This window comes from Saimiri boliviensis, chromosome 3 (genome assembly GCF_048565385.1).
Source record: "Saimiri boliviensis isolate mSaiBol1 chromosome 3, mSaiBol1.pri, whole genome shotgun sequence".
NCBI lineage: Eukaryota > Metazoa > Chordata > Mammalia > Primates > Cebidae > Saimiri > Saimiri boliviensis.
In genome coordinates, this window is record NC_133451.1 from 126,515,698 (window position 1) to 126,527,599 (window position 11,902).

The 11,902-nt window shown below is 39.0% G+C and overlaps 1 pseudogene; it reads left to right on the plus strand.

Moving 5' to 3' along the window:
* Positions 1-551: 551 nt before the first annotated feature.
* On the plus strand, positions 552-8,242 carry LOC101028803 (small ribosomal subunit protein uS5m pseudogene; annotated as a pseudogene).
* The last annotated feature ends 3,660 nt before the right edge of the window (positions 8,243-11,902 follow it).

An 11,902-nucleotide genomic window follows, 5' to 3' on the forward strand; every position in this document is an offset into this window, starting at 1 on the left:
AGTAAACTAGCCTTGCTGAGTGATCCATTGGCTCCATGTGGATTCTTCTGGACGTTATAAACTCATTTCCAACCTCTCCTTCTTTCTTTTAGTAACAGAACCCCTCAACTTTTACCTGGGAACATATATACCTTCACACTCTGCAAGCTACTTACTAGTGATGTGAGGCCATGTAGATTAAATTCAAGCTGATGAAGTATAAAAGAATCTGAAGTATGCAGTTTTTTGGTCATCTCTTGACGGATGCTTACTCTGCAATTTCCACTTTCTAATGGCTGAAAAATACTGACAGTCTAAGAAACCATAGGTTGAAGATAGAAGACCACTCCCAACCCTGGAATGCTCATCGTTGAAGTGTTTATTTGTTTAACAATCTAGTGAAAGTTTAAAAACACGGCATCAAGAGATGAAATCTATGTCTTCTTTTTTCGAAAGCCTTATGACTTCTTATACAAAGGAGGATAGCAGAGTGATGCTATATGACTTTCTTAGCTTGGCCAGAAGAGGTTTTGTGGCTTCTACTTGGTTTTCTCAGAATGCTCATCTCCAAGATGCTCCCTATTGGAGCTCAGCTGCCCTGTTGTGTTATGTCCAAGGCCACATGTAAGTGCTTGATTGACAGTTCCAACTGAACCAAGCCTTCATGTCCTCCCACACCAAGCACAGCTATGTCAGTAAAGAAATGTCCAGGCTGCCCCCCAACATTTGAATCACCCTCAGGCATACAAGCTTTCTCAACTGAGGCCCCAGATATCTTGAAACAAGCTAAGCCATTCCCTCTGTCTCCTATCTGAATCCCTAACCCATAGTATCTGTGAGCATCAGAAAATGTTTTAAGTATTTTGAGGTATCCATAGTAAAACAACTTAGCCTGTACTGAAACTAATCCAAATGCCATAAAAATTATTTAAATAATTTCTTTGTCATAATTAAACAGACCATTTTAAGGGTCCCAAACAATCTTGAATGTTACTCATTGTCTTAGCAACTATTTACCTATAACTAAGAAACCAGGAAATAGGGCAATTCTGTCAAAAACCATTTGGAACTGGAGGAAAAGAGAGGCTGATCTGAAATTTGAATCTATGATACTTTATCAAGAGAATGTGTTTAGCTTGTTGGGCTGACGTCATTCAAGCTTGTGTCTTCCTTCCTTCCCCGTATAACTTGCTGCTCAGAGGTCTGAGAGTGGATTATACGTTTGAGTTAAGTTTAGCTTATGGTGTATACCTACATAATAAAGTTGTGATTGAAAGCTTTTCTGTTAACCTGTATCTCTGGGCTGCTACACAGCTTTATAGTATTGAAATAATTAACTGCTTGCCTCTTAGTTTGCCTTTAAGTCCCTGTGTATACATGGACAACTGCTAGCACTTGCGATCGGGTCTACAGTATGTATATGTTCTAACTCCATAACTTTAAAAATCCCATTTTAGAAGGTAAATCTCTCATCTCTATTAGTTTTTCATCTTTAATATCATTAAAATGGAGACAAATGCTGTGACAATTATATTACACTCTAATCTCCACCAACCTATACAGAGATAGATGTAAATATAAATTATGCTGCATTCTTGGGCCATAAGCCATTTTGCTTGAGAGAAAAAGGTTGCAATCATTGAAACTATCCTCCAAAAGTATGACCATGAAAATGTCAGTGTAGGGACCTGCCTGTATACCACTTACCTGAGCCTCATTTTCCTCTCCAGCAAAAGGAGACAATTGAATCTCCATTGCATCTCTCCCAGTATGGTTGTCAAATCACACAATGTGAACAGTTCAGAGCTACTTTTATAAAAGACTCTTGTAGTCTTATTAGTCAGCCAACTGGAGACCAGTATTAACTAAGGAAACTGAACACACATCCCATAAGTTATACATAGGCAAAATGAGTCCAAAAATTTAAACATTTCTGTACCCTCTCTTTTGTTTCTTTATATAGATGAAGTCCTAGTAAGTGATAGACTGAAGATGAAAATCCAGTGGCCATACCTTCCCATATTTGGAGACAGGATGAAAAATCAAAATTAGCTTGAATTCTGTTAACTTCCTCGCTTCTCTGTTTCCTTCTGCGTTGTTGATTCATTTTCTTTCTAATGCTACAGATGAAATTCCCACAGGCCAGGTTTATTTCATCGGGTTATACAAACTATCTAAACCATATAAAAACCTTTTCTTTAAAATACTCTTTTGTTTGCACTCTTGAAAATGCTTGGACAACCAAATGAGGGTCTATCATGTGTGGGGAAAGCTCTCTCAGTGCATGAGGAGGCCACAGGCAAGGACACAAGAGACAGGAGAGTGGCTCCTCCTGGGTCTGCCACTCACTGATGACTCTGACTCATTCTCCAAAGCCCATGTCCCTCATCTGTAAACGATGGGTAGTACTGAACTATTTCAAGTGTCTTTCATTTCTAAGATCTTGCAATCATATTTATTTAAAGAATAGTAGTTAAGAGTGTGGGTTCTTGAGCCCATTGCCTGGGCTGAAATCCCAGTTCTCCCACTTACCATCTGTATAACCTTGGGTGAATGACTTAACTTTATATTTCTCAGCCATCTCATCTGAAAAAGAAATGTGCAAATGATTGACTCTACCTCATAAGGTAATGTGAATATTAAATGGGGCAATATGTATGTGATGACTAGGATGGTGCCTGGCACTTATCAGGCTCAATATGCATTTAATTACACTGCACATGAAACAGCTCTCTTTTATTTCCTCCTCTTCAGGTGCCAGGCATGTGCTAATCTTTGTGTTCTCATTTCTTTTATCCTTCATAACAACTATTTGAAGTTGATTTTGATTTTCTTGATAAGAAAAATAAGGTTCAGAGAGCTCAAAAGCCCCCAAATCACAAAACTAGTCAATTGTGGAGCAACGTCCTCACCGTAGATTTAGCTGGCACCAAACCATTGTCTTTAAAATTTGCATAGCCGTAAAATATGAATTGTTGAAAATTGTAAGAAACGGCTAGATATAGCATATACTCTAATCTTTAGAATTATAGGACTATTTGAAGATAGTTCAGCATGCACTCCTGAGTCTGTTGTCGTTGTTGCAGTCACCTGTTTTTTCAGTGGCCCTTTTTGGCAAGCTTTTAATTCCTCCTAGTCTGGTCATTTTTTTTTCTTCAGTTCCATTTCTCTAAAACAATCTGAATCCTATATCCAAATACCCTGTTTCAGCATTTTCCCCAGGGCACATACAGGCAAAGGACATGGTTTGTGTGTCCTTATAGTAACCAGGCAGTCCAGATGTCAGTAATTTCCACGTGAAATTTTTATCTGCTAGCTGGGTAATTTCTTTCCTCTTCTCTTTTCCTAACCTGGAGGAGGGAGAGAAAGAGAAAAACAAAGTGATCCTCAGTCAGTGGAAGGGGGAAAGAAGCAAAGGGACCGACTGGGACTAAACCAGGGGATGTCTGGAATGGGCATGGTAGGGAGGTGACACTAACAAGTGGAAGTCCAGCCTGTGACTCAGACACCTGAAGTCTGGTGAAGAATTTGGACATGGATAGAAAGCAGTGACCCCAGGGGCGCAAGGGAGAGAGCTGTCTGTGGAAGAGTTCCTGATGGATGAGCTGCTGTCCGTGAGTGCACGGACGATGAGCATTTTCTCAATGTGGCCCTTCTGAATTAGTCAGAGTTACAAAGACGTATCAAGACCTTTGTGGCAAGGGCAGCACTTTAAATGTCCTTTAAATGGAGCTTATCAGTTGCTTAAGGACTTATCATTAAAAAGCATACAATTAAGTTATATTTCCTGAGTATACATTGACTAACAGATATGACAAGTCAGCTTGTCCTATCTTGATCACTTCATTCTCCTTCTCTTGAGGAATGAAGAAAAGAGGTACATTCGTTGCTAACAAGAATCTTGTCTAGAGTCATAAAAGCAACAAGAAACAGGCTAGTAGATCGGGCTTCATTCACAAAACCAAACATGAATTAGGCCAAATGGTTGAAGCAGACAAAGTATGACTTTGAAACCCCATGGTACACTTTCAGCACCTTTTCTCCCTGGCCTGGCAGACAAGGTACCGTCCAGACCTCTCTTCTCTCTTCTTGACACCTCTTTGCTCAGAAAATCCCTTTGAAGGATAAACTTGAGTGTGGTTATGCCTTCTTCTTTCCTCCAGAGGCGCTCTCATTTCAGCAGGGGATCCTGAGGAAGGAGTCATTGGGGCTTAAAACATGGGTGTCCAATGGTGGGCTTTCAGGGAGTGATGGAGTTATCAGGGAGTGACAGGTTTTTCTGCCCCCTTTAGAGCTCAGCACAGGAGAAACAACTACTTTGTTATCTTTATTAGGCAGCCTGCATGCTAACTGCTCTCTGGGGTAGGGGCTCCCTGTTGGAATCTCTTCAGCCTTCAATACTAGTTCCTAAAATGGGAACTTTTTAAATCTATTGTGAGTCATAACAATCATATTCTCTCTGTCTCTCATTTATTTGTTTTTAATGGAAAGGCTGAAACAGAGATGTTGAGGAAAAAAAATATCTTCACAGAGCCCTGCAGCGACAGTATCAGTATCGTTTCAAACTGGACAAATCACTAGGGTTACGAAACAACTCATCCTTGTTAGTAATCTTAGACTTGATCACTCCTGCCCACAAACCTTGAACCTCCCTTCACCCAGCTTCAGGGTAAAGCAAAATAATTCTGGATAAGGTGAAAAGTGGATCCTGTGAAGATTTATCTAAAGCATTGTCTCAGTTCTCTCAAAAGATAGATTACATCTTTGGCCAACTGCTTTCCACATTTCTTTCTCCCCACACCAGGATGTATATTTAAAATAACATTTATTTACAAAACTGTATCTTAGCAACCGTGGCACAGCACAAGAGTGTGTTATCTAAAGCAAACCAATTCTGGTCATAAACTACATAAGCAAAGCAACCAAATGTGATTGGTAGGGCTTTCCTGAGATACCGTGAGCCTGAGGTGTCACATGAGATTAAAGGCATATTTTTCAGACTTGAGATGATTCATCATTCATGTTTAACTCAAGGGATGGGCCACACGTTTATTCATAATTATTGAAGCGTAAAATTTTAGAACTGAAAGGGATATAAGAAACCTAGCCCAGTTTTGTGATATTATAATGGGGTAAAAAAAAAAAAAAAGAAAGGATAATTTGCTATCTCAGAACAACAGATGTTTAAGTAGCAGAGCTGGTGTGAGCAATCAGGTTTCTTGACTTTAGTCCAGTTACTCTAGTAATTTTTGTATGAGAACACTGATCTGTTCTTTATTCCACATGGACCCATTTAAATTCCCACGTAAAATGAATGCATGGTTCTCTGAATGCATTGTTTCAACATGTGTGAATATAGATTTGACAAATCTTTTATGTTTGTACAAGAAATAGATTACATTTTCAGTTTACGTAACTCACAACCTACTCATATTACCTTTGCAGAGATTATAGAAACTGAAAATTACACATTAGACCGGAAATCTAAGCGATTGCTTGTGATCAATGACAAAACCTATTTTTTGTTTATGTCCAAATTAAAGGAGGCTGATGTAGTTTAGCGAGGCAGTGCTAAACGTGAGGCTTTTGGAGTCGAACAACATCAGTTTGAATCCCAGCTCTAGTTTCTAACCATTAATGCTTCCTGGGGGTAGTCGTCTGACATCTCTGGTGCCAGTACTTTCAACAAAAAAATTAAGATATATTTACATGTATGGAGCTATGGGACAATTAAATGAGATAATTTATGTAAAATGCTTTAACAGTTCCTGGCAAAGAGTTGTATACACGTTAACTCTTTTCATTTGTAATGTTAAGTAAACCATTGAGAGAACACCAAGGGTAAGTTCTAACCATATCTTTCTTCTTTTGGTCTGAGAGCACATATTCAAATTCCAAACATCAAGCTCTACTATGAAGGATACTCCAGTGGCTGTCTCACAAATTATGGCACCCACTAATACTTCATACTTTCTAATTTAGGTCACATCCTTGACCTGGTCAGCCTGTAACATTTCCATTTTGTGTAATTATAAAGCTTTCATTTGAGTAGCATAAATATTTTTAAGCATCTTTACCCTAATAGTTACCTACATAGGAAGAAGGTGCAAATAGAGTCAAATAAGTTTGACAACTACTCTGAGGAAACAGAGCTCCTCAGTGAAGGAGGAAAAGCAGGAATCCAGGTCTCCTTTATTCCAGACTGTGGGTTTTACCAAAAACTGCACTTTCAAATCAAAACAAGTGCTTCCAATTTCCTTCTTTTCCTCACCCCAAACGATCTTGCAGAGTGTTATGCTTTTGGCTAGAATGTCTCAACATCCCACAATTTCTGTTTCCTTAAGGCATGAACAAAGACTATCTTAAAAAATGTTACCCAGCATTTTTGCTAAAGATGCTTTTCTGAACCTCATCCTAGACCTACTGAATGAGAATTTTCAGAATTGGGCATTTTAAAAAGCTTCAGTTCATTCTTATACACACTAAAGAGAAGCACCAGCCAGCAGGATAAAGTCCCATTGCTTAGTTTCAAATACAAGCCCCTCCACATTTGGCTTCTGCCTACATCTTCATACTTATCTGAGCTGCAATTCCCACCACTGAACTTCAGCAAATTCAGTAGGTCAGTCGATCTGACCTTACCTATGTTTACTTTCCTCAGGCCTTTGCACTCATTCCTCTGTCTGGAAAATCTCTCATTCCCACCCATCTCCACCTACTCATCAAACTGCAATTATTCCTGAAACTAGATTAGGCTGCTCCTACTTTTCCCAGCCTTTCCACTATCCCTAGAAGCAAAATCAATTACAGCTGCAACTTCTCCTTGGAGTGTGTATATTTATCTGTTTGCACCCTATGCCCTCAGTTTTTAGATACAAGGGAATAAATAAATATTTGAAGAAAGAATAATAAGGTGCTTAGGGATACGATAGCTGTCACGATGGTACTTCTGTAAATCGCTTAGTTGCAATCACATACAGACTATTGACTACGGAGTGCCATCATTTCAAGATAATGCCATTGTTGCCAAAATACAAACATTATCTATTATATTCATGGTAATATGCAGCATTAGAAATGTATTTTCTTTTCCTGAGACAGAGTTTCACTCTTGTCGCCCAGGCTGGAGTGCAATGGTGCGATCTCAGCTCACTGCAACCTCCACCTCCTGGATCAAGAGATTCTCCTGCCTCAGCCACCCAAGTAGCTGGGACTGCAGGTGCCTGCCACCACGCCCAGCTAATTTTTGTATTTGTAGTAGAGATAAGATTTTGCCATGTTGGCCAGGCTAGTCCCAAACTCCTGACCTCAGGTGATCCGCCAGCCTCAGCCTCCCAAAGTGCTGGGATTACAGGTGTGAGCCACCACACCCAGCCTAGAAACGTATTTTCAGAACAAATAAGAACCTTCCTTTTAGTCAGTATCTGCTCCAACTGGCACAATATCAGAAGTTTTTTTTTCTTCTCTCTCTCTCTTTTTAAAAATATCTTTCTGGGTCAGTGCTGCCTCTAAGAATTAGAAACTTACTTCCAACATGAATAAGCAGTTTTGTGGTTTTACTAACATTTAAACTGATGAGAAGATTTGGAAGCGCTACCGTTTATTACAGTCTTCATATTTCTTTTTTTTCTTCTGCTCTTAACAGACCAGATAATTGTTCGCTGACCAGTTTTATTTGCGTTTTCAATTCAGTTCCTTAGGAATTTCATGTTGATTTTGTAGTTGCTGCACTTTTAGGTGACCGCCTAGGAAATTCCACTGTAGATGAGCTGTAGAAAAGTGCTTTAGCAGAGACTGGTGCTGGAGCAAGAAAAGGAAGAGGCAACAGAACTAAAAAGAAGAGAAGAAAGGATCTGAACAGGGGTCAGATCATCACTGAAGGGCATTATGGTTTCTGTGGCCTGGTTTGAGTGTCCCTCTTATTAAAAATGGAGCAGTACAGATCATTGCCCCAAAGAAACAAGGAAGAGCAGAAGGAGGAGGCCAACATGACCCAGAAGAGAGAAGAATGGAACCGGACGAGGTAGATGAAGATTGAATGAGAGCAAGGATGGAGTGGAAACTTCTGAGGAGGCATCAGTCGTAGCCCCCTCCCCTACCTTGGTTTCAGCAGAGAAACATATGGTAATTTTGATACCAGGATACTTGAGGTAGGAAATGTTTTCAATAGGACAGCAAAAGAGGAAAGAGATTGATAGGTGTTCAGGAGGCTGTGGGGAATGGAGCTTTAAGTTTTGCTGTTGGGAAAACCATTAACAGATAGATGCTTTCAGAAAAGCAAAGAACAGAGCAACTCACTGTTTGCATTTTTAGAACAATGTGAAGACCAGACAATATTCCAGGATATTTCACTCAGATTTAAAAGCAGGCATACCAAGATGAAGAAACAATTCAGAGGCTATGCCCTCCACGGCCACAGGGCCATCATCATCGTATGCCAGCTCGCTGGCATCAAAGACCTGTATCCCAAGGTCTCTGGGTCCATCAGTATGCTCCCCTTCACCCGGGGCCTCTCCCATGGGCTCTCAGTCAGGAAACCCATCAGCAGCTGGCAGGTAAGAAGGATCTCCACGTTGCAGAATTCCAGGAAGAATGTGGCCCTCTGCCTATCATGGCTGCCTTCCCAGGGGGACCTTGAAACAGGAGCCAGGTGATGAGATTCCACACATCAACCTGGACTTGGAAGAAGTGAATGCTTCACAGGCAATGTAGTGCTCTATGTGGTCAGGTTTATAGAGAACTCCCACGTGACCTCTCTGGCCTTGTGCAGCCAGTACCTGGTGCTGCCCAGCACCTATGAGAAGCTCAGCCCCTCACACCCCAGGATGTCACCTTGTTTTATGTTTGTTTGAGAAAAGTTTAACCCTTAAACTGCTAATAAATAATTACAGCTTTAAAGAAATCAGTCCTTTATTTTATTACCACATAATGGTTGCTAAAACAACTTATTACAAAGACGTATGTGTTGAATACTACAATCAGGTAAATTAGATCCGAAGAAAATGACAATGAAAAATTTAGAGCAGAGGTGATAAATAAAATCAGATCCACAGAAAACATCCTTGAGTTAGATGAACATGAGAATGACCTTAGGTATTAACAACGACAGGTACTTTATTACTTCTGTAAGAGTCGATTTTTCATAATATGACAGAGTTAAGACAGAATTAAATAAATACTATAATAGAAATGCAAACTAAGCTTCAGGAACAGTGAGCAGAGAGCAATAATCCTGACTTGGGAATTTAGAGAGGACCACAAGAAGGAAGAACCATTTGAGTTGAGTGTTTAAATAAGAATATGAAAATATAAGAAAATGGGGAAAAATGGCACATTGTTAAAGTTTAGGAATTTTATCTTGGAGGCCATATTTTGCCAGTTGACATGGTCTGGCTCTGGGCCCCCCACCCAAATCTCATCTTGAATTGTAACCTGAATTGCAATCCCCCATGTTGGGAGAGGGACCCCATGGGAGGTAACTGAACCATGGTGGCAGTTTCCCCAAACTATTCTTGTGATAATGAGTACGTTCTCATGAAATCTGATGGTTTTATAAGGGGCTTCCCCCTTCGCTGGGTTCTCATTCCTCTCCTTCCTGCCATCATGTGAAGGACGTTTGCTTCCACTTCCACCATGTAAGTTTTCTGAGGCCTCCCCAGCCCTCCTGAAATGTGAGTCAATTAAATCTTTTTTCTTTATAAATTATCCAGTCTCAGGCAGTCCTTTACGGCAGCATGAGAATGAACTAATACAGCATAGTTCTATTTTGTTAAATGCTAGTGGTTAGTTTGTACGATCGCATCGCCTTAGAATGGCCTGCAATATTTGCACTGGAAATTGACTACTCTATTTGTAACTTTCCACAGAGTAGCAGATTCTATGATGAGGGTACATTGATGAATATCACAAAATATGGATCTAAAAGTGATCAGTGTAGATGATGCTATTTCTCCAGTTTCTTTAAAAACAAAGAAAAAAATCAGCATTTATTTTCTCCCAGGGAAAAAGATATTGACTAGACAGTTAATAAAAATAAATGTGCATGTCTTTTATCTTTTCACTGCTTTATTTTTTAATCAAGAAATAATCCTGATGATCGGAATTGCTGCCATTGGGAACAAGGGTTTCTTGGACAGCCAGCAACTTTTCCTCCACACAGCACAGACTCTGAAACCATCCATTCTCAGCACCATTGCCCTTTGCAGCTGTGCTCCTTCTCCCTGCTTGGCATGCCTGCTGCTTCCCACATGGTTAAATCAGCATGTCCCAGACTCTGCCTGCTCTAGCTAGTACTGTTCCTCACCAGCCATCAGCTACTGTTGCTTCCGGTTGTTTTCTATTTTGTGCTCCCTTGGTATAATTAAACTCCATCAGTCACCCAAGTATTTCCAGTATTTGTGGATTAGCTTTATTGGTTTTAGGAATGAGAATCTGGAGGAATTACTTGCAAACATAAACCAACAAAATTTAAGAAAAAAAATGTAAAAGGAATTTAGAAAGCATTTATCTCAATGGAATTAACTGAAGTCATCCTACTTAAGTGACTAGTTTGCAGTTTTAATAACACAGAGTAAAAAGGCATGGGTGCTATTTATAAGTAAAATAATTTAATTTAAGATATATAAAGTCTGTGATGGTCTAAATAAAATTTAAGGCAGTGCTGTTAACAGTAAACCCAAAATAAATTTATAAAAGCACATTCAAAAGCACTCTACTTTTTTTGAACCATAACAAGTTATTATTGGACATAGTTCTAACACCACCAGAGGGTACATCACTTCTAGCAGAGCCAAATGTCCTCTAATATGTTAACAGCAATCTGGGTACCATCCTGGCTAAAGATTTTGCATAAAATTCAAAGTTCAATAACTACAACTTTTTCTTGAGAGCATTCTTTTCATTGATTCATTCATAATTCTCTGCCTGTTCATAATGATCTAAGATTGAAATATGTGTGCCCTAGAAAATACCCTGCAACTGACTAACAGATAAATTAGAAGCTATGACTTTCCTTTTCACTAATTTTTAAGGGAACTTTTTAAAAGACAGAGTTAAATTAACTTTTGTGCAACAGAATTTTTATATTTGAATTCTTATTATAAAATAAACTGGTACTAAAGAAATGGTGTACGCCCAGTGGCTCATGCCTATATCAGTGACTCATGAGGCTGAGGCAGGAGGATCACTTGAAGCGAGGAGTTCAAGACTAGCCTTGGCAATATAGAGATATCTCATCTCTATAAATAAATAAATAAATAAATAAATAAATAAATAGCTAAGTATAGTGTCATGTGCCTATAATCCCAGCTACTCAGGAGGCTACAGTAAAGGATCCCTTAAATCTAGGAGTTCAAGGCTGTAGTGAGCTATGATGGTGCCACTGCACTCCCATCTGGGCAACAGAGTAAGACTCCATCTCTAAATTTAATAAATAATATAAAAACTTTTCTTAGAAAGAAATGACGTCAGAGGTAAATAAAATTCCATTTGACAGTAAGTTACAATAATTCCACATATGAAATTTAAATTTTATTTAAAAATATATAATTGAAAAAATACCAAATAAACATGGCAGGCTCTATGGTTTACTTTAAAAAAAAAAACTATTGAAAATATGAACTGCATGTACTGTGAATGATGGTTGAAGATTTAAAAGATACTGAAGAGGCAATGAACTGACACTTAAAAAAAAATTCCCTCGAGGATGAAAAGCTATAGGCCTTTTAATATTTACTTTAAAAAGAAAATGTTGTGAGTTGAAAAAAAAGGGCAAACTAATAATCTGTGAATAAAATAAGACAATCATTTGGTACAAGCTGGAACTGGAGATGAATACCACGATCCCTACAGTTCTCTTTAATGTGAAAACAATAGAACATGAAAACATGTGCTTCACAGTTTGTAATCCTGTTGGTCAAGTACA